Source organism: Athene cunicularia, assembly GCF_003259725.1.
Source record: "Athene cunicularia isolate RWA chromosome 17 unlocalized genomic scaffold, athCun1 chr17_part1, whole genome shotgun sequence".
In the NCBI taxonomy this organism is placed as follows: domain Eukaryota; kingdom Metazoa; phylum Chordata; class Aves; order Strigiformes; family Strigidae; genus Athene; species Athene cunicularia.
The window spans coordinates 387,698-410,183 of record NW_020799122.1 but is presented as its reverse complement, the minus strand read 5'-3'; the positions used below and the strand labels follow the sequence as shown (position 1 = coordinate 410,183).

General features: G+C 46.9%; 1 protein-coding gene across 2 annotated transcripts in view; it reads left to right on the top strand.

The window, feature by feature from the left end:
• LMX1B (LIM homeobox transcription factor 1 beta) overlaps nt 1–22,486 on the top strand; it is an 88,285-nt gene that overhangs the window by 53,907 nt on the left and 11,892 nt on the right. The window contains exon 1 of one of the 2 annotated variants that reach the window (XM_026860620.1): nt 11,509–11,583. The exons of the other annotated variant lie outside the window; for it this stretch is intronic. The gene's annotated coding sequence lies outside the window, so the exon portion shown is untranslated. Of the gene's footprint in view, nt 1–11,508; nt 11,584–22,486 lie in introns of those variants that run through there. 2 annotated transcript variants of the gene reach the window in all.

Genomic DNA, 22,486 nt, shown 5'->3' with positions numbered 1-22,486 from the left:
GGGGGGGCAAAAGAAAGCTGCAGCATAAATCTCAGCCTGGCTTTATTCTTTTACTTTAGGTTATGTGTCTTTAAAGAAAAACGCTGACAACATGCTTGCTCACAAAAAGCCGTTTGAGCCAATGCCAAGAGTTTGCTTAAAACTGGTAAAAAATCAGAGTGGGGATCGGAGATCAGCACTGAATTCTCCTCTACTTTCTCGCTTTATTTTAATTTTCCGGTAGTGGAGGAGATGTTCGGCATGCCTGCTGCCTTTTGCTGTGAGGCGTGGGTCAGAGCGTGCTTTTGTCCTTTGAAATGGGCGGTCACTGGTGTCTGACTTGGTGAGGATCCGCTGGAGTTTGTGTGTTTGCTTTCTCTGTATCTGTTACTCTTCAGTCTGGCGAGTGTGACTTTAAAACAATATTATTTGGACTGAAATAGTGCAGCCAGGCAACAAGGGGCCTTGTGCCTCCGGGAAGGGCTTTTCCCCTCCGCAGAGAGCAGCTTCATGAATGGTAACATCTGCAGACCAACGTGCCTGCAGAGCTCCCCGTCCCCTCGCAGGCAGGGCAGGTTCATGCCATAGTAACCAGCGCAACCAAAGCAACGGCCGCTTCACCTTAAACATCCCCCTGTGTGGCAGAAATCCTTTGGTTTCTGTGCACTCTCATCTAATGATGGGATGTTGCTGCAGTAATGCTGTTGGGTTTGTTTGGTGTTCGAGACATGAGGTCCTGGCAGCTAGCTCTGGGTCATCATCAGGATTTCAAGCCTAATAAATCACAGGGAGTAATTTTTTTGATGAGGTTTGTGCCTGGCTGAGGGGAGCTGGCCCCACACGTTTTTCTCCTCTCTAGCAACCCTAGTGCCTCCTCTAATTCACCAGACAATGACCACTCCTGTCTGCAAGCACCTATCCATGGCTCGGGTAGAGGTTCTCCTACAAGGAGATGCGGTCCCATAACAGCGCGCATTGCAGCAGCTCTCCACCCCAGATTCTGCTCCCTCCAGAGTCCCAGAAGGTGCATGGGCATCTCTGCGTTTGCACAGGGTGACTGGAGCACCTGTGTTACTGTACAGAGTAGGATCAGCAGCTTATTCACCTTTACCTTCAAACTTTCCTAGCCGTGACGACCCTCCCCTTGAAATGAGGAGAGCTCAGAACCTTGAATTATTGAGGAGTTTAAGCTGTGAATCCCAGGGAATCTCCTGCCAGAATCTCCTCCCTCCCCGTCCCAGGTGAGGCCTGGCAGTGAAGCCGCGGCGCTCCGAGATGCTCGTGTCCTGCTGCAGCTCTGTATTCCTTGCTTGCTCCCACACTGATCGCCCCTCCAGCTTCTGCTCCCAGCTCCCTTACGTCTAGAAGACACAGTGTGTCCTTTTCCACTGAAGCTGATGGGTCCAGAGTCTCCTGTCCAAATCTTGATGCTTTAATTTAAAAAACAAATATGTAAAAAAGATCATATTCCTGACCTTTTTATTATAAATAGTTGATGTGTATGGAATGACTGGATCCCCACAGCTGCAATAGTGATGATAACGTGCCTTTTATTGCTTCTTGTGCTGGATCATGCACCAGGGTTATAGCCCTGCTCCCAAGAGAACGCAGTGAAAGTTCTCCTTAAACCTCAGGGGCTTTTGTGATCTTCTCACTTGCTATTTATAGCTGATTAAAACTCAATCATGTGATTTAATGATGGCTCCCCCCACGCTATATTGATCCCAGTGGGAGCGAAGGGCATTCAGCACCTCACATGATCAGACCCTTCGCATCCGTGTCTCGCTGCTCGTTACAGAATATGAGCAGTAAGACCGAGCACTCCTAGATTTTCTTATTCAGACTCATTTCGAGCTCTGGCTCAGACTGGAGATTTGCTGAGTAAATAGTCTCAACAATAATCTCAGCCTGATTCCAACTAATTAAATCCTGTACAAACATCCCTCTCTGGGCCAATATAGCGAAAGACAACGAAAACACAGAAAACCAGACATAGCTTTCCTCCAGATTTTGCTCGGCCCTTTAATCCTGTATCTTTTGAAAGATAGTAACGTCCATAAGATGAGGGGTCAGCCTTCCTGCCCTCAGCATCAAGCAGTGGAATTTTTCAATAATGAACAGCTGGGTCACCAGCGACACAAAAGCTGCTGTAATATCCTGTAGGCTTACGGGGCACAACAGAAATCCCAAAGCAAATCATGATGTACACAGAAAGGGACCGTCCTTTTCTATTAAGGAGGCCACTTCAAACCAGTCTCGACACCACCTTTTCTCCAGCTTTTCGGAGGCGAGATTATCCCCTGCGTATATTTAATCACACATTGGGGGGTGGCTTTGATTGCCTTTTTAGAGTCAGAGAAGTTAAAGAACCCCGTTTGAAGGCTCTTATTATCAGCGCTCCGCCCGCGTGCTCTCAGCCGAGATGTGTTTACAAACAGCCGCGGGGATGGGGGGAACGGTAACGCTGCCCCGGGCCCAAGGCTGGGCTTTGCGCCGCTCTGACAGAATCGATTGTACTAACCCAGACTCCAAGTAAGTGTGGTGAGAGCCTGTGGGAGGGGGAGGTGGGGGGTGTTGCATTTGTGTTTTAATTTTTATGAAACCCCATGGAATTCATGGCCTTTCCAGAGAAAGAAAAAGTTACCTTGTAGGGTTTTTTCCTAAGTACCCAGTAAAGCAAAATGTAAACCAGGGTAACATGACCAAAAAAATAAATACTATAAAAACTTTTTAATGTATCACAAAAGTCAGCCTGAGATGTATGTGAGATATGTTGGAGATTCCTGATTAAAAGCAGTTTGTGTCAAGGAAGTTACCACTTGCAACATGTAGAACATCTGACAGTGATTAAATGGGGCTAGCTATTAGATTTTCCTAAAGAAACAATAGTTAAACATATCTCCACAAGTATGAAACACTTTATGTACTGTATCTGGTACACCTCATTTAAATTGACTTAGATGGAACAGACACACTAAGTCTAACTAGTAGGTTATTAAGAATATAAACCTGGTGCCCAAGAATTTACAATCAGTTATATGGGAGGTATCCTGACTTTCCTCCTTTTCCCAGGGCTTTCATTTACTAAGCATGTGCTGTAAAGATGTCACATTTACAGCAAGGGACATGTTTAGGATGTTTCTTACAAACAGTTTTAAGTTACATACCTGTAGCAAATGCATCTTGCTGCGCTGTAACGTGCCGTATAGAAAGTCTGCCACGGGTTCAAGAAAATGTGCGTTAAAGGAAGAGTGTGAGTGTCGGGAAGAACGCATTCAGAATTTTTCAGTTTGCTTGTTAGAGCTTGTGAATTTTTAATAGAAAAAAAAGACATAAAGTTGTTTTCTACAGGGTGACAAGCTTTTCAGCTCTGTTAAACCACTTAGACATTGGAGAAATATGGTTTACATTAAGCATATCATACTTCTAATTCTGGAGGGTAACAGAAAGAAGAGCTTGGAGATGCATCCAGGCTGTAGTGGTCGGTAGTTGCAGATAAACTCTGTGCTGTAAGTAATAACCGTTTTAAGAGTTCCCTAAGAAAGACTTTTTTGTTTCTTTCCCCTCTGGTTCAGTATTGAGATGGCTACTGCAGGGCTGTGCTTGCACTTAGGTGCTCTAATTCGTCTTCCTACATTGCAGGGGAGGAACCAGCAAGTCAGAAGACTTTGAGTTCAGCATTTCAATCTGCCTTTAATTATGGATTTCCCTATTATTTTGTGAGATGAGCGGGCAGAATTGCTGAAGTAAACCACTACAGTGCTAGAAGCCCAACGCGAATCCCTGTTTCAGAGTGTGGAAACCATAAACAGTGCTCGTACCTCTCCTGCATGTCACTTACATTGAGAGGTTTTTAAGAATAATTACGCTTCCCTCGGCAGCCGAAGGACGTCTGCTGTGCAGGCTGGCTTTTAAAGCCCTGACATCTCTCACTCTCTGTCCCTACAGGGTCAAGTCAGGGATTGCATTCAGCTCCTCCAGAGCAGAAGAATGCTGAGGGTCAGTGTTTAGTAGGTGGGAAATCATGCGAGCAGTCCTCTGGGGGGCTGAGAGCTAATTTATGGTTAAGTGCAAACTTCTCTAATTTGCATAATGCCAAGTCTAATAAAATATTCATGGGAGTTCATCCCACTTACAGATAATTTAAGATAGACAAAAACTAAATTGGAAAATACTGCTTCAAAAATATGAGAGAAAAATTGAAGACGATGTCTTGAGCACAGGAGCTGTATTTTGCTACTTTCCATGTAATTATCTGTTTCAGATTTACAAAATCGTTTGCTGAGTTACTGCCAGGTAAAAGTCTGCCTTATGCACAAAACTGTCCAGAGTTTGGTCTTTTTAATGGGAATCACCAAACTGCTGGAATTCTGAGGGCTGATGTGGGTCGGCTAGAGGATGGACGTGGAGGATGTGGCATGTGTGCTTCATGGGGTGGCAGGAAGGGTCACGCTATAAGAAGTGACAGCTTTAAAGGTACTTGTTTTCTTGCAGTTGTATTCAGTTGAAATGATTAGAGCTTGAAGCTTTGCCAAGAGTTTGCTCTCAACCAAGAGATTGTTACTGCAATTAGGTGATAGTTTTGACCGATGCATTCTGTGAAATGTCAAATACTGGAGTGCGTGTGGCAGCAAAGGGAACGCCGGGGCTCAAGGACACTTCTGGGCTTGGTGTTCAGCTCCATGCGCATTTATCCTATTCTCTTTCTGCCACCTGGCAGCTGAAGACCAAGGTCAGTTCATATAATAAGCAAGAACAGCCGAGGATCCGTAAGCCCACAGCCTGGGTAACGACCGGCAGGAGCGCGGAGCTGGCCCCTGCATGCCGGGGGGCTCCCCCAGCGCTGCCCCCCGGCCCTTGCCCAGCTCTGGGCGCTGCTCCGAGCACTCCTGCTTCCTCCGCCGTGCCCCGCGCTCCCTTCTGGGTTAGATCCGGACGGCTGGCCACGGGCACTACAAGGGTGATCCTTGCTCGTGGTGCTCGGCATCGCGGTGCGGGCGGGCAGAGCCTCTGTCCTGGGGACTCGGCGTGTCCGCAGGAGAGCCAGGCAAAGGCCAGTGACCGCGAGGGCAACGCCGCGCTGGAGTCCCGGCGCCTCACAGCCGGGCGTGGTGGGATGAGAAATATGATGTGGTGATAAGGGTTAAAGATTTCTTCTCCGTAAACAGCAGAAATTTGGAGTCAGACCTTCACCCTTGTGCCTGCTGGGGCTTCGGCGGATGATCCTTACATGAAGGGCAGTAAAGAAACATCTTCTCGGAGGTGCGGGACTGGGCCGATCCCTGCTGGCTGCCAGACCTGCGGAGCAGCCCGGTGAGCCCACGGGCACTGGTGAGCCCACGGGCGCCGCTGCAGCCCGGCCTGAGGCTTGCAGGGTGCCGCGGGCCTGGGGGCCCGGTACCGCCACTAGCACGGTGTCACCACCACAGGACCCGGGAAGGAGCGCGCTGAGTTTCGGTGTGCAAACACACATAAATACCTCAGAGTTTATGGAGCTGTGCACAACTAAACACACCATGGACGTGTGTCCCTGCGTAGGTAACACAGTATTTGATGTAATACAAAGGTCTGCCTTTCTCCCCCTGAACTGACCAAAATTTCACTTTCCTGTTTATTCCCTCTTAATATTTCTGGGACAAGTCTCTGCCCCTTGCTAACATGGGAGGCTCAGTCACTGCTGTCTAGGTGCTCGCTCTCTCTCGCCGCGCAGTTTGACTCGAACATCGGCTGTCATCACCCTTGGCAGGGCACTCGGGAGGGTTCTCCTGCAGTATCTCAGCTGTGTTGGTGTTCGCTGACACAGACGACCAGCACCGATCCCCCTCCTCCTCCTTTCTACCTCCCTTCAGCAAATACTGACAGTGAGGGCGTAATTTCTTTACGAGCAGAACAGCAGCACATCAAGTCTCTGCTGTCTCCCAAAGGTGCAAAACAGAAGTAAAACACGCCCCCCCCAACTAACAAAGAAGAACCCCCAAAACCAACCCACAGTTTTTTCCTCTGCTTTGTGATCTCCCCATAGCCCCGCGTGTACGTAGAGGCTGCGCCGCTCAGCTGGGGCCATCTTCCTGCTCAGCACACGCAGCTAACGCCGGGGAGCAGAACGCTGTCACCCCTGTGAGGTTCACCCCCGCACCCCGTGTCACTGCAGAAACCACTCCAACTGCTTTGCATCTGTGTGCCTTTGGAGGTTAATCCTAGTCTTTACTGTAAGACGATTTAACAAAACCAGGAGCGGGGCCTTATCAAAAAGGGCTGGGGCTTTTGCTGGGAGTTACTGATGAGCTTTTACTGACCCTTCGTGAACTGACAAGTGAGGGAAACTCAAGGCAGGTTGTTACCTGGTGTGCACCCGCCTTAGAGCGCAAATGCACTGACCTCGCTGAGCTGCTCGTGTCTTTGTGACTTCTGAATCGGCTGCTCCCCTTTTTGTCTTATGTTTTCTGCCAGCGTCATCCCAAGGCTCCTCTGCCTGCCTGCTGACGGGGTTGTTGGTGGCGTTCATGACGCTTCAGTAGCGCTTCTCCGTGAGCGCCCGTTTGGAAAGGCGCCCTGTTAATCGCTTCATCCTGTGCTTATTGACAAAGGGACATGAGCTTTTCTTGACAAATCCAGGAATTCCTTACAGTGACTGTTGCACTCAATCTTGGTATTTCAACTTCTTTCACGAACCTTGTGTTTGGAAAGTGCTGCTTTCCGTTGTGCCGTTAACTACTAAACCTGCAGTCTTTCTCCCCGTTCTGACAGAATTTGGAATTGAGATTGCAACTCCAGGGGTTCAGCAGGTCTGTCATCTCGCTTAGATAGTCTCCAAGAGTGGCCGATTCGGCTTGTTCTTAGCATTTTCATGCCAAATTATTTTTATTTTATCAGTTTGCTCATATGAAAGCTGTGTATTTCATTAAAGCTCATAAATGGAGTCAATGGTAAAATTTAAGTTGCTTGTATTAGCAAACACAGGTTTTCCTAGTGCACAACCATGAGACGATGCCTTCCTGGCCGGAAGAATTTGCACCTTTTCAGGAAATGCAAATGTTCCTTGGAAATGCCTGTGTTTTCCTGTGAAATGCTCGAGATGAGGAACTGGAAGGAGGTTCCCTCACACAGTCAGATGTTCAGAGCGGGAAGCAGTGCCATCAGCAGCTGCTCTGTCTTCAAGCACAGTAAATGCTCAGGGATCATCAGCTGCAAATTGTCCTCAGCAGATCATCTCCAGGTTGCCAGTGACGGGGTTTTGTGTCTTCTGCACTGCTTGTTGTGGTGGGTGAAGCAGTTTTTGTTGCTGGCAGCCCACATCAGAGCCATTGGTGGAGCAGGGGTACAGAGCAGCTGTGTGAGGACTTCTGGGGTCCCGCAGGGCTCCACGGGTGCTGTCTGGCAGAGATTTAAAAAGTGTGCTGTGGAGAAATAAATTCTGTGCCCATTTTTGAATACGTGGGTTAGTGTGAAGGGGACTGTGTGATCTCTGAGTGAACCAAATGGGTGCAGGAAGGAGGATGTGGTCAAAGATTGGCGTCTGTGGCACTGCTGCTGGATTTCTGACCTTGGTCTTTTGCAGATACGTCTTTCCCAATACCTGAGCTCTTAAGAGACCATTAGGATTCAAACACTGTTCTTTTCCTGTTGCTGCTGCTGTTGTCTGAGTTTGGAAACTTTGGAATATGCTTCCAAGTTACAAGAGAGCCCCTTGCCTGGGTCAGGAGAGTTGGTTCTGGACTGACATTTTGATCTGTCAAGAGTCTAATTTTCAAACAAAAAAATCCATGTGTAGTCCTTTTTTTTTTTTTTTTTTTTTTTTTCTCTCTTGAGCAACCAATAAGTCCAACTTCATTATGAGACAAAGGATGGTGTGAGCTTTCAACACGCAGTGGTTGGATAGTCTTTATCCAAAAGAAACAGTATTACACTTTGCCAGTATAAAACCCATTCCCGCCAAGGAGACGTTAAACAAAAGCACTCGTTTCGGGGGGCAGGGGGAAGGTTGAAGCTGCCAGCTGTGATCAGATGACAGATATTTTTGTTAGGAAATAATACCTTTCTCTGATTTCCTGAGAGGTTGAATGTGAAGCATAAAACAAGGGACAGTGATGAAATCCAGAAGAATTACCTCTGTGTATTCTGCTGGAAGAGAGTAAACAAGTACCTATGTGGCGGGCAGGTACACCAGGCGCTGTTTGGACAGCTGCTCTGCCCACGGAACGGGGCCGCTTGGTAGCGGCTTGGTGGTGATAATGCTCGTTTCGTATAAGGGCCATATAAAACCGTACTTCTCTATAGAGAGAGCTGCGTTAATAAACCCTACAAAGCAGAGAAGTTGGATTTTTCTGATGCATACCAACTACTAATGTAAAACATGCTCCAGTGAGAATTCCTTGAAAAACTGCATTTACTGCTGCAATAATAGTAAAAGGTCACCTTGGATCACATTTGCAAAAGGTCAGACGCTGGTGGAGATAACAGCCTGTGCACACAGAGCAGAAGTTGATGGGTTCACTGTAGTTCCATCTGCAGCTGAAAACCAGTCAGGGTTAGACATGGACAAAAGTGTTTTCCATTTCGACTGATTCTGTGGTGGCAGAGGGATTATTCACATGGTGAGGAATGCCTCTGGGCCTGGTGAACACTGTCAGAAGAGGCAGGAGTATTTTTAAATGCACCACTGTGCTGAGCTCCTCTTGTATTTATTTGTTCTTGAGATGCGCTGGGTGAATGCACGTCTGCAAGTGCTTGGGCCAGCACGGTTTCACCGAACGGCTTGTTTAATGTCGCATGGCACAAGGTATATAGTGCCAAACGCATGCACGCACGCTTTCCAGCCTGACGCCCCTAGTATAAATCTTGTAGGCACAGGGAATTGTTATCCTGTTTGCTGGGAGGCTCTCAGTGCGAAGTGGTTGGGGTTCAGCTGTTCTCTGCAGTGGATTCTGCATTCTCTGAAGTCAGTTCTGCAGGAATTTGTGAAACACCCCACTCACAAGTTGCTGCTCTCTCCTCCAGCCACCCCGGAGCCCCACCAAGAGCTGACAAACCTCAAACACAAGGACAAAGAAGCCTGTACTGAATATTGCCTCTCCAGCTGTCCTCAACCAGATGTGCTGACAATGTTGCAAGCTTATTCTCAATATTGCCGCTTTTTGCTTTAAAGAAAATATATTCCCGGAGAGGTCCCCACAATTGCAGTGGTCCCGGGAGGAATTAGTGTTTCTGCACACATAAGCCATCTCTCCGTCAGGCCCAGCAGAGGCAGTGAGGAGAGGGGTCACGGGACTGAGGATCCCATCTCAGAAACTCTAAGTCATCTTCATCTTCACCATCTCGCAGTCCAGCCTCTCTGGTTCTTATATAAATTATATGTGATCTGCTCCAGGGTAGTTCAGGGAAAGTTAATTCGGTTGTGATGGATTTAGGTTGTTTAGAATGATTCTGCTGGTGATATTTATTTGTGACAGGGCATGGTCCAGAGATGCCCAGTGAAGTTTGTAATGCTTGTCCCTGTGCAGAGAGTAAACAAAGGTCTTCGCCTAATGACCCCGTGAGTGACACCCGGGGCCGCCCCGTGACACCCCGGGGCCGCCCCGGCACCCCCGGCCGGCGGGCGCGGACCCGGCGCGGCCTCGGCTTCACTCGACGGCGCTCGGAGGGACCGGGGCTGGGGGCGGCTGTCAGCGCGCGGGATCCTCGGAAGGGTTAACGCGGGATCTTTTTAATTGTCAAAAGAGTTTCAGGCTATTAGTGTTGGCATATTCTTCAATAATCTGTTTTATTTTTACCTGCTGGGAGCTTAATTAAAAAACAAAGAGGCTCAATTTAAAGCCCATTACTATGCTAATTTTGTAAGAACTGGGCGGTGATTAAGAAGCTTTAAAAAGAGGAGTTTAGTTTGCTCTAGGGAATGGGTTGGAGGCAGGTTTTATTTCGTTTCATTAGCTAGCTACAATTATTTATAAACTAAATGGAAATGATATTAAAGAGTAATGAAAAAAACAGCATCTATGTATTATTGAACAGCAGAACTTTTTTTAATTTAGCATCGAAGTGTGCAGAGCCTTTATTACTGCAACTTGCAGTTAACGCAGCTAAATGCAGTTGTTAAATATAAGAGGCTTTTAAAATATGCCCATAAATACAGAGCTGTCTGGTTTGCTTTTCCTATAGATCACTGGAGCAAGTTTATAAAGATATCAACGTGACAATAAAGATGAACTACTGTCTCTTTTAAAAAAGATTTTATGAGGTCTTATGCAGGAAAATTTCTTAACAGAATAAATTGCAAAGTCTTGTTTTTTTATACTATATATGTACTGTTGTACGGATCTAACAGCACCACAAACTTTCTACGGCCTTCTGCCTGTCACGCAAGCCCACAATGATAGGTGCAATTCCAGCAGCGTGCGGAGCGCCCGGGAGGCGCGTTCCCATCCGAGGATGAGGATGGACGCTCAGAAGCTGAGCACTGGGCAGGTGCCTGCGCAGCAGAGGCTGGAGACGTTTCTCTGGGTGCGGTTGGTGAAAGAGCCGGGGCTGGCACCAGCAGGACAGGCTGGCTCCCAGTTTGGCCCAGTGAGTGGGCAGTGGGAGGATGGTGCTCTGGGGACAGGGCCCCAAGCCTGGGCAGGGATTTTGAACGGAATCCCCAAACCAAGGGATCTGTTTTGTGGTGTCTGGGAGGATGTGGGCAGGAAGATGTGCCCTGTGTCTGCCAGAGCAACTGGTAAAACTGGTGCGTATCTTCCCAGCCATGGGAGGAGGAGGAGGTGCTGGGCCTGTGCCTGGAGGAGCGGCATCTCTGGTGGCACCAGGGCCTTCTGCAGAGATAACACTTTCCTGTGAAGCATGTAGCTATTCCAGTTGATGTGGCACCAAGGGTTAGCCTGGCCCACCCTGTAGCTTTGTTAGCTTAGCGTCTGAGCTTGCACGCCGCCACCGCTCCGGTCTCCTGAGGGAGCGTAAGCTGCCCGACCCTCGGAGCGGGGCTCCGTGCAGCACCTGCTCCGGGAAGGGCCCTGCTGGGCCGCGGTGGGGGCCGGGAGGGAGCCTGGCCAACTGCCAGACGCGGGCGTCCGCCAGGCAGAGGGTCCGGTGCGGGGGAAAGGTGGCCGGAGCCCACCCCCCGGGCTGCCCGGAGGGGCCGCGCCAGTCCGGCTGCGGCGCGGAGCTGGGGGCAGGGGTGGCCGAGGGTGGCCGAGCTTCCCCAGAGCGTCTTCGCTCCTGCGAGGGAACATCCACGTCTGCGCGCAGGGGCTTCAGAAAGCCCGTGTTCTCTCCAGCGCGCCCAGGCTCCGCTTGCCTTCCCCCTGCAGGAGACGGCGGCGGAGCTCAGGGCTGGCTTGGGGCCTCGTTTCTTGGCTACGGGAGCCACGTCCCGGCAGCGAGGCCGGTGTGTGGGCCGGGGGCTGGTGTCGTCCGGCCGCGCAGGCTGCAGGAGTTCACGTGCCCCTGCAGGGAGGGGTTGTGTGAGCGCTGCCAGGCTGGGGCAGCCGCGCAGGACAGGCAGGGCTGCGCAAGGACCTGGGAGAGCTGCAGGGACAGAACTGGGGCACCACCTGCCTGAGCACGGCCTGTCCCAGCTTTGCCCCGCAGAGCGGAGCCGCAGCCCCGTGCCAGGTGAGCGGGATCTGTCCGTGCTCCAGAGCTCCCCCAGGTCTGGAGTCCACAGGAGATCAACCCCCGGGGCTGTGGGTGCCTGCGACCCCTCCCCAGGTGGCACCACGGTCAGTGATGCCATCTCATGCCCCTCCTTAGCCACACCTGCACTTTTCTTCGGGCCTTTATTCACTGCTGGGACGGGATGTGCTTCTCCTGTGTGGAACCTTGCTGGGGAGGTTGAGCCCAGAATGGGACAAGGGTTTCCAGGTGGTTTCAGCCTCGGACTGAGAATGGGGAGGCAGAGAACTGCCTCCTTCTGCTTAACTGTGGTAACGGGGTCCTTTGGGAGCATAAGAGGGAGTTGGCCATGAAGGAGGCCTCAGGTTCGGGCTCAGTGCTGGGTCCCACATGCAGCGTGCAGCTCAGCCGGTGGGGGTTCACCCAGGACAGGGGCCGTGGGCTCACCCCGGCCTGCCTGGGGGCTGCGGGCGCCACGTCCCCTCTCCGGCGCAGGCTGCCACCGTGGGCTCTGCCCCTTCCCCCGGTACCTCTTTACTGCCCTCTCAATCAGCCTTTTAAAATTGTGTCCGGGAAGGGTGTGAATGGAGACGGTGTGAGCTGCGCTGTAGGAATGTGTAAGATGCGGAGGCTTTTCCCCCACTTGTGCTGAACTTTGCAGCTGAGAAATCAGGGGCTGATCAGCAACTGACCCATTTCACCTCTCAAACCGTGACCATTCCTCTCTTAAATTTACATTTCCAGGGCCAGCGTATTTTCTTTGTGTTTAGAAAGTGTTTAGTAGGTACTACTGTCCAGATGAAGACATTACAGTGTAATGTGAGCGATCAGGGACAGGTGGGAACCCCACACCACTTGTGTGTGTGTTTGCATGAGACCTGACCTAACTCATGACAGCAGCGACCGGGCTCGGCTGCTCCAGGAAGCAGAAGCGCTGGCCCTGTCGGAGCGAACCGTATGACAAAAAAGGGACCATCCTGCTTTCTTCTGCTGACTGTGAACCCCTTCCATGTCCACGTGCCAGAGCAACGATTTTCCAGACAGAATCTGTGAGTTCCCTGAGGCTCTTGTCCTGAGGTTTGGGCTTTTTGCTGGTGTGTTTCTGACTACAAGAGGATTTCTAACTGTGGAGACATATTTTGTGACAGAGCTATTGCTGTTGGTTCTCAAACTGACTTTTAATTAGATTTTTGATCTTCCTGCCATTTCATCTTTAATTCTATAACAACTTTATACTTCTCACACCAAAATGGTTGGTGGGGCATCTCTAACTTAAATATTTGTTGCAGGCAGTGACTCTTGATGAAAGGAATAAGGGTCAGTACGAGAATTAAAACCACTGAGAGGGCCCTGCATATCTGTGACTCAAACATCCATAGAAACCAGCAGGACGTCTGCTGTCAGTCTTCGGTGTGGAGGCTGAGTTTGCCATCAGGTACAGCACTCTGGAGCAGTTCAGGGTCTGTCAAACCACAGTTCACCGTGTTGCACCCACAGCCACACCGGGGAGAAAAGCCAAACACTGCGAGTCCTGTGGGTAGACGCGGGGCTGAGCCTGGCCACAGAGCTGCCTCCTGAGATAAAAGTCATACAGCAGAGTAGCTTAAAATCCTCTTTTGGTTCTAAAGGCAAACCGGGCTATCCCCCTGAGGTCTTAAATGTCCCTTGGCCTTCTTTTGACCCTGTATACACCTTACATTCTTCCTTTAATGATTGACACTCAGTGGGTATGCGCCTTCGGGCGTACTGGAGTTGTAGCTGCTGCTTCATCAAAGCAACTGTTTACAGCTGGTTTGAGTTGGATGCCAATAAACAGTATTCTTTTTGTTTCAAAATAAAAAGCAGCTTAAGTCCCTAATGATAAGGATTTTGTGCTTTGTAGAGGAAAAATTCAGCTAGGTTGGGACAGCCAGCCGCTCAGCTTAGCAAGTCAGAGTACTTTATACTTCCAGCTAAACCGCTTTTATCTCCTCAAGTGAGTGGGCTATAGATTCTTATCATTGTGGCAGAAGTGATGAGGGTAACATCTTTAGTTGGAAATCATTGGCAACATGTGGAGAAAGCTTAAGATGTTGTCACACTTTAACTTGGTCCTAATCTGTTCAAAGGCAGTTCATACTTTCTAACTGCGCCAGCAGGTAGTGAGAGGGAGTCAAAGACCATCAGGGTAAAATAGCTCATGCTTTTCTTTGGAGAGTTTATGACTTTCATAAAGCGGGGACAAAGAAACTGCAGCAGTAACTGTTATTGTCTAAATGAAGAGCTTATGTTCACCCAACCATATTTCATTAACTTGTACACCCAAGCTTCTACATTTCCTGCCTGCTTGGTGCAGTGCTAGAAGCAAATCTTAAATATTTTAATGCCTATTGTCAGTAAAATGAGAACAAGAGAAATGTGCAGCTCAGGCCTGGCCCTGACGGGCCCATCTGACGGGCCCATGGCCACGGCAGGTGGCCCGGACGAGCGCGCGCCGCGGTGTCACCTGCGGCGGCCACGAATTTCCAGTGCAGGCTCTTCTGTGAATTGTGACACGTGCTCAAGTGAGATCCAAAAAAGGAACCATTTTCCTTGCAACAGCAAATTGAGACGCTGCTAACAACGCTCCCATGTCCAAGCTGGCGGTTCCGCGAGGGAGGAGTAGAAAACAGATTTAGGACCAAACTCTCAGGGCATTGAGCGGTTTTAAATTCTTCTTACCTGTGACTGGGGACCCAGTCCTGTCCCCGATGGTGTCAAAGGAGTTCTTCATTTCACTCACTCGAAGCAAAAGCTGACAACGCTTCTACTTAATTTATTTTTAGCAAATGGTCTTAAGATCCTCAGAATTACTGGTGAGCAAACTTAATTCTATTTCAGCAAATATTGTGGGGAAAAAAAAAAAAAAAAAAAAAGTGCTTTGTCAACTTTGTAGAAAGGACAGCACAGTCGGAGCGGGAGTTTTTTTCAGCCAGATATTCAAGAAAACATCTAATTTTTGGAAATTTATGGAACCCTCAGGAATACCGTAGGATATTTCTGTGCTTTTACAGAACAACTCCAAGCTGTACAGATTTTCTCGCCAAATGAAAGCAGTGCTGTATGGATATGATGGGGGGGATTTCGTACACTTTCTAACAAGCATCTCTGGTTTTTCTCCGTATGCGTGTGTACATGTATGTGTATAACATACATACACATAACTGAAAGTATTATTTTCTAGCTTTGATCTACTTACAAGTTTTCATTTAATTAAAAAAAATTTCTGAAAAAGTTAATATAATGTTTAGAGAAACCTTTCAGTCTTGTGAGCTTAAGGGAATAATCCTCTTTGCATGCCTAATAATGTTGTTGGTGTCTAATGGGATTTCATTTTCACACATGTGGAAGTGTCCTGTGTGATATATGTTGAATATATCTGCTGGAATAACTTAAAACCTGTGCTAATGTTCCAGGCAAAAGGAGGCTCTGGACACGCTACAGGGCCTTGCTTACTGATAAATGTTTTTGAATGGGTTCAGAGAGTCTGGTTTAGCAAAGCCCGAATACAAACACAGATGCTGATAGCCGAGTCTTTAGGACTCTATCAACCATATTCGGCCTTACAGAAGCTGGGAGGTTTTGGTACTTCCATGTTAATCTAAAATTAAGTTTGTAGGGCAACTGTGGTAATCATCCATACCAGAATAACAAGGCTAGTCTGTTCATTGACTTAGAAATGATTAATCAGATGTCTGTTCATTAAAGTAAAAAAGATGAATCAGATGTTTGGAGTCTTCAAAAAAGCCTGTATTAAGAGAGCTTTTGATTTGCCATCATATTATTAATTGACATGTTGTTAATAAGAGTGACTCCACATTACAAGAATAAATTATCATTCCTAGACGTTGCAGGACACACCTTTAGTTGCCTGAGTTTTGGGGGTTTGGTTTGGGTTTTTTACTGTTCCTTCTCCTTTTTTGGTGGTCCTTTTTACAGTTTCTCCCAAAGCTCTGTGCTTCTGTTCAGGCTGTTCTATCTTATCAGAAGAACAAAGTTTGTGGAAGAAGGACAGTGAAGAGAAACTATGTGAGATGATTGGGGGAAAAAAATTTCATCCATCAAAGGTCAGGCTAATAGAGCATGATTTAGAGCAGAATATAGCGGGGACTTTTGTAAGACAAGCAGCAACTTTTCATGCTCAGATGGGGATTCTTGGGTTAAATTGCTATCTTTGAGTTCTGAACTTGGAAAGGTATTAAAGTGGAATTAAACCTTTACACAATCCGGCTCTTGTGTCATTCAGGATTTTTTTGGGTTCTGTTTAATTGTACATCACAGCAGGGTTCTGAGTGACTGGTGCTCTAAAGAAATGAGGGGTAGGGTTAAGTCTGCAGCCCACTGCTCTCTGCTAATCCTTCTAGTTCCTTGAAGAAGGATTTACTTTTGCTGCCAGCTTGTGAAAGACTTTCCTCCTCCCGAAGAGATTGTTGTGGCTTTCCTGGGGAGGTGTGGTTGCTATAGCAGGGAGTCACGCCTGGGTATTCTCTCAAACCCTACTGAGAATGGGCCAAAAAAGAGCCGAAGAAGAGTAAAACTGGGGATTAAAAAATGGAACAATGGGAGACAGGAAGATAGGAGTGGGAACAAATGGGAATTACAGCACCAAAAATAATGCAAAGTGACAAAAAGAGGAAATAGAAAAATAATAGCTGACAGTTGGACTGAAAAGACAAACACTACAAAAGAACAATTTATTTTCAACGGGCAAAGAAAATAAAAGGGCATCTGGGAAATAAGACACAGGCCTGTGTTGAGGGCTTTTTTGCTTCTTACTGTATTGCAAGTACATATGCACCAAGTATACAAAACTTTCTCCGTACCCCTTTTCAGTTCCACCTTTGCCACAATCTGTTTATTCAAAACAAAATTTCCTTGGGTTTTAAACTGTGTGTTTACTTATTTGCTGTTAAATGATATTTCTAATTGTGTCTGTTCCTAGGGACTAACTGTAGGGCAATTCTGGGCTTTTCATGTAAAATATTGACATGTAGATCAATAAGAGAAGAAAAGATCTGACCCTGCTCAAATTCAGTTCTTGAACGCTTTCCAAAGAAATAACTGCCTCCGGGAAAATGCCAGTGGGCGCCTGGTTTTGCTGCTGCTGCTTACTGGAGACAAATTCTTCAGCTCTTGCCATGGCAATGCCCCGCCAGGAGCACCTGGTCCTGCCCCTCCTGGGTGCTCAGCCCCTGCGGGAGCCCAGCCTGGCCCCCAGCTGCCCACATCCCCGCGCTCTGGTCCAGCTCCTCGCTGGATCACAGACCTTACTGGGGATTTTTACACGCTGTGTTTTGCTCCTAAACCCCTTTGCTCTACAAATCGAATGCAGCCTTAATTTTGCAAAGATGCAAACACTGTCATCACGGTGAAAGAAGCAGGAATTTTCATTCAGTTTAAATTTTGTCACATTACAAATAAAATTTAAAAAGAAACCAGTCCCACATCTAACAGCAAATCTCTCTGAATGCCTTTCCTGCACCCTACTGCTTTATATATAGGAGAGGCAGAGAGATGTAACAGATGAAACATTTTGTTTATGAAGTGTCTATGTTTTGTTTTATTTCACATGTTTTTGCAATATAGATAACAGATTACACCACAGAGCTTTCATTGCCTTGTGCTATAAAGATACTATAAAGCCTTTCTGGGTATTAATAATAGATTGTGTTGATGAGTTTGGAGAAGCTGGCAATAGACCCCCCACTGTAAAGACATTAACACCACAGGACGAAGGTATCTTTCCCTTGCAAATCAGTTGCTAAATTGGCTGTGCTGATGGGTTTGGGCACAAGCTCTTGTACAGCATCAGTGCAGCAGGCACAGGAAGTTATTTTGTTTTATACTGGCAAATAACGTTTCTTCCTCTTAATGTTCTTAGTTGAGAGGGAAGGCCCTGTGTAAATTCTTTCCCTAAGTCATTCTTGCCAGCTAAGAAATAACTTAGAAATTACATTTGAATTGCTTTGACACACGATTTTTTTTTTTCTGTAAAAGTGAAGGCCAGGGCAGTGAATCACCAACATTACAATTTCCCTGCTTATAGGGCCTTTAGGGTGAATTTTCATATAAAAATTATATTAGAAGAATTTCCCTGTGTTGTTGGTGATGTAAATTCAAAGCCAACTGTAAATCCAGCGTGCCACTTAGTGAACAAGAAGGATAAGGCTCTGGTCAGGCTGCTGGAGACGGGCAGAGCTGGGCGCTGAGACGAGGCCCCGCTCCCGCAGAGGACGAGCCGCTTCCCCCGCCAGCGAGCGGGGGCTTGTCCAGGGAGGAAATAAAGGTGGGTTTAGTTTAATGTGTATAAAAATCCAAAGGGAAAAAGAAAAAAATGTTGGTTTCCAGTAGTGCCCTCGCTCAGCAGAGTTGCAGCAGAAGTGCAAAACTCCCCAACATGTACTCTGCTTTTATAGCACCTCAGTATCGTCGGAAGCAATACAAAAAGCACACGAGCAGAAGCCCATTTAGCCTTTTTTTAAACTCATAGACAAAAATAACATTATTTCCCAAATGTTTGCACTGCCTAAAAATATAATTCTAACAAAATCATCATATTTTGTTAATCCATTAGGCTTCTTAATTGCAGCCCTGGCTTTACCAATTCAATTGGCGCCCTTAACTTTTATAACAGTTTCTATTCTACAGAACAGATTAGGAGAAAATTGCAGCCATAATCTGTACAGTGCAATTGCTGTGCTATAAAGAGGAATGGGAGTAGCTGAGAAGAGCAATTGGATTCCCAAAGGTGGAGCACAGTAGAGCAATATCAGTGACTTTGTAAATGAAAAATTGTTTTAATTCCCTTCTAACAGCAATAATTCGATTCTTCATAAATTTTTCCATCAAAGTGTTGTAAGGAAAAATGCTATAAAATAGAACCGCATGGCAGTGATGGAAGACAGTTGAACAAAGTGGTCAATTAGGGGATGAAAATTAAGCAAAGAGAAGAATCCATTCTGTCACATTCTGCTTGGAGCGAGAAACTCCTCTGCACTTTTACATTTTATGTTTTACTTTATAGTTAGGGAAGATGTAACTTTTGAGGTCATTCTGGCCCCACTTGAGCAAGTTGCATTAGGATGGCACCTTCGAATTCTGCCTCTTTATGCGTTTCAGCGAGCCCGTTTGTTGGGTCTCTCCTGTTTCTCCCGTTCCAGCGGGCAGGGCTTGCCTGGCAGCGGGTGCTGAGCCTGCCCGGGGGGGTTGAGGTGCCTCAGCTGCAGGAGGGGCAGGTAGGGGCGGCCGGGGACTCTGTGCCAGGTGGCCTGAGGCCGGCTCGAGGAGGTGATGGGCAGCCCCTGCTGAGCGGCTGTCCCAGCCCGTTCCCCTGCCCAGTGTCCCCTGGGCAGCGGCTGGTCCCTCGGGCCGGCCCTCGCTGGCGGAGCGTCTGCGGGGATCCTGCGGGGCCTGGGCTCAGCTCAGGAGGGGTTTCAGCTCGCTGTCACAGGTGACTTTTCTTTCTTGAAAATATGTGAAGAGAGAAAATTAACACCGGGCTGGGGACTTTCTGGCAGTTGTCGTTTCTGTGTGGCAGAGGCCAGCGGTGTGGGACACCACGTGGCACAGAGGTGTGGGCAGAGCTGCCCTCCCTGCCCCTGGTGGGAGGCAGAGCCTCAAAATGAGCCAAATCCTGCCCCTGTTGAGGTGAAGGAGACTTTTTCCCCTTATTCCGGTGGGAAGGAAATCAAAGGAAGGCTATTTTTTGTGGAGATGGTGGTGGCACAAGCCCGCCCTGCGGTGCTGCCTGGGTCCGTCGGTTACGGGGCTCTGACAGGGTCCACGGTGAAACCCCCCAGCTTCAGGGCAAGATCTCACTTGGCATGGGGTAACACGTGGTCCCTATCATCATTCTCTCCGTTAGGCTGTCTTTGTGTGGCAGTGCAATTTTCATTCTTATGAAAATACAAGTAGAATGTTCATGGGAAGAAAAAGTAACTCGGTACCGAGCTGTGATGCGTTTTAATCTCCAAATGCAAATGGACGTGTTGAAGCGCAGTTTTAAACACGAGCTCTCGCCGGTAGTTGGTGTTCTCACTACAGCACCTGTGGATAGAGGGTTAACAAATATTTTCTTCGGTTCTTCCTGAAGAAGAAAGAGGTTTCTTTGTTTTAGTTTCTCTCGAAATAGTTGGGTTTTTTTTTCTAGAAACCTTTAATTTTTGTGCGTGTCTTATTACTACTTGGTGAAACGGAATTAGCTTTCTTTTACTGAAGTTTCAGCTATAAAATTGGCTTTAATAAACTATGTAATTTTTTTCTGCAGGGAAAATATTTAAAATGGATTGTTTCTTTTTTTAGGGTTTCTTTTTTTTTCAGATCATAAAATTATAATAATTCTGTTTTGCTTTAGTGCATTTGAGATGTTTTGAATGTTCTGAATTCAGTGTAACCAAGCAACAGTTTTTCTTTTTTATAAGCACCCATGAGCTGTAAGACTCTACAGAAATGTTCAAGTCCTATGCTGGAAAAAGCCCCCGTGCATAAGTTTTCCCCATTCTATGTCATCTAAAGAAGACGGAAGTATCAAAATTTCTCCCAGAGAACAAGTAACAGATGTCATTCATTAGTAATTTAATTTCTTCTCTTAATAAAACTCAGTTGTGTGAAAAGCACAATATATTTTTCTTCAGCTCTAACATATTTCATACTATACGAGTGCCAAGCGAACTCCCAGCTGGCTGTGTAGGCACGACGGGGATGTCACAGGCTGTTACCAGAAGGAAAAGCATCAGAGCTAGGGACTATACCTGCAATATTTCCAAAAGCTTGTGACCACCCTCTTTGCATGTTTATTAAATAAAGAAAAGCCAGGTATCTGCTGTGGTTTCTTGCAACACATAATGTCAGAATAACACAGAAAGGAAAACGATTTAATGTCTCTGATAGGTAGACAGCAGCATCTGTCCTCTTGCATATATCAAATAGGGCTTAATAACTTCCTATTTACTGCTCCACGGCAGAGGTCCAGTAAATAAACAACCTGACTGAATTAGTCTATTTTTATACCTCTGTCCTGTGTAACAAACCTCTTGAACCACACTTAATGTTAACAGCAAATTTCGCTCTGCACATGGAGATCTCTCAGCACAGATTAAATTAGTTATAATAAAACAATTAAAATCTATTTGCCCACAGACAGGAGGAAATGAAGGACCTGGGTGAGCAATAGGAAGGTAAAGGGTGGGTTGTCAGGACATCAGAAGGGTAAACAGCAGAACCGTGATCCTCAGGAGCATACAGGGTCAAACTCGCTGCAAGATAACTACGCGCGAGATAATAAATCAGTAGTACGTATTAAACGCCAGATGGTTGTGCCCATGCAGGAAGGCACAATGGATCATGTAACTGTGGTTGTTTCTAAAGATTACTGATGCAGCCCGACTTCACAGGGATATCCTAACAAATAAAATCTTTATGGCCTCTTCCGCTGGGGAACATTTTCATCTACTGTTTAAAGACAGGACCACATGTCCTAGTGTTTTCATTGCCCCTAATATATATGCAAAATTAATTTGCGAGGTTCACCCACTTTTAGCTGGTGAAGATTTTTTGACTGTCTAGTACTGTAAAGTTGCTTCGCAGCGATTATTACAAATACTCAGATGGACAGACAGGCCATTGTTCCAAGCTTTAGCTCAGCTGAATCCCCCAAGTGTTTCAGGCATAGAGGCAAACACACTTAAAAACTCCTAAACCTATTGAGTTGTCTTTCAAAATTGTCCAGGCAACAGAATTTATTTATAAAACTCTTGCTATCGTTGATTCAAAACAAGGTTTTCTTGTTCTGCTTTTCTCCTTTGTCCTCTTTGAACAATTTTCTTTGGAATGTTTTCGTTGTGCTTAGGAGTCGGAGATTTCCTGGGGCTTCTAATAAAGGCATTTGATTTCCACTCTCCACATACTTTAACAAGTCCAAGGATTTTGAGGTTTGACATTAACTTAAGAGAGCTGGAGATAATCAGCCATGGGGGTAAAAAGTCAGAGTTATGCAAATTATTTGTAAAATTTATAGAAAGCAAAAGGAGTTATTTCTTAAAATGTGGTTGGTGTGGGACAGTCTTTGTCTCAGCACAGACTATCTGCATGCTCCCCTTCAAATTTACGGCTTTGATTGGAACCTGTAAAGGGGTGATCTGTAAAGTATTCCTGCTATCCTACACTTCTCAACAGGTTTATTACCATTCGTTTATAAAATGAACAGTCTAATGAGCAGTGGTTTAGATCACAGATATCAAAGTCTGGTCATTTGTCAAGATTAGTTTCCTGTTGTGAGATTGCCTTGTGCAAAAAAAAAAAAAAAAAAAAAAAAAAAAAAAAAAAAAAAAAGTGTATAACCTTGGGTTACTCTCTGGAAGCTGAAAAAATACCTATAAACACTCTGTAAGATAGATTTAATGAAGCTTTTATAATCTCAGAATTAAATCCAACACGGTGCATTACGTGTGTGTTTCTGAGTGCGTGTTACCGTGCCGGGGGTACCGGCGTGCAGAGTGTGGAATTTTCCTGTGTTGACAAGAGGCAAATGAAAAATGTGAAGTCTGTGCAGCATTGTCAAGCCAATTTACTGTTAATTTGAATGAGTTAATACTACACTGATGACAGTGTAATTCATTATAACTGAAGGGCTGCCTTTGGAAGCCTTGCTGTGGGAGCGCCTCCTTTCTGGCAACAGGCAACTGCCAACGAACTGCACAAAGTCTTTCCTGCCTGCGTGTCGGACATCTTTTCTCTCGAGGAAGGAGACCGAGTCCCCCGGGGGAGGCGGCCGTGCCCCCCGGTAAAGCGCCGCCGCCGGCGCAGAGCCCGAGCAGGGCCGGTTCCTCCCGGAGCCCGCGGCGGCGCTTCGCTGGGGGGAACCGGCGGCGGCCGCAGGGACGCGGCT